A 920-nucleotide genomic window follows, 5' to 3' on the forward strand; every position below is an offset into this window, starting at 1 on the left:
GCTTGTTGGCCATCTGAATGTCTTCTTTGGTGAAGTGTCTGTTCATATCCTGTGCCCATTTTCCAATTGGATTACTTACCTTTATCTTGTTGTGGTGTCTAACTCTGTATTTTTGAGCTTTCCCAGTTATGCTCTATATTTTTAAAGCTAGTGACCCTAATAGAAGGTTATAAGCTTTGAAAATCACACAAGTATATTCTGAGAGCCTTTAAACAAGCTATAAAAATTTACAGATAATGGTGTACCTCTAAATTCCCATGACATCTTTTTAAACATATTTTTTTCAGTTCTTTTTCTCTTAATATCTTTGTGAGATAAAAAGAAACTTGAATCCAGATCATGTTTTAGAGCTATGGAAATAAGAGTCACATGATTCGAATTAGAAAGGAAGTTTCTAGCTTAGAATTTTTATTTTATAGCTTGAGCAAGATTGTTGTTGTTATGTGCCGTTGAGTCGCTTGTGACTCATAGATACCCTATGTACAACAGCCCTAAACCCTGCTCTGTCCTGTGCCAATCGCACTGCCTCTGACACACCCATCCTGATTACCCCAGTCACTAAATCAATCCACCTCATAGAGGGTCTACCCCTTCTATGCCGTCCCTTCACCCTCCCAAGCATGATGTCCCTCTCCAAGGACCTGCCCCTCCTTATAACATGTCCAAAGTATGTCAGACGAAGCCCCAGAATTCTTGCCTCCAAGGAGCAGCCCTGTTTAACCCCCTCCAGGATGAATCTGTTTGTTTTTTTGGCAGTCTATGGTACATTCAATACTCTTCTCCAGCACCACAGCTCAAAGGCATCAATTCTCATTCTATCCTCCCTAGTTATTGCTCAACTTTCCGATGCACAACAAGTGATTGCAAAGACCATGGCCTGTATCAGACACACATTAGTCTCCACAGTGACACCATTGCTC

This window comes from Elephantulus edwardii, unplaced genomic scaffold, assembly GCF_000299155.1.
Source record: "Elephantulus edwardii isolate Elephantulus edwardi_28Jun2011 unplaced genomic scaffold, EleEdw1.0 scaffold00026, whole genome shotgun sequence".
Lineage (NCBI taxonomy): Eukaryota > Metazoa > Chordata > Mammalia > Macroscelidea > Macroscelididae > Elephantulus > Elephantulus edwardii.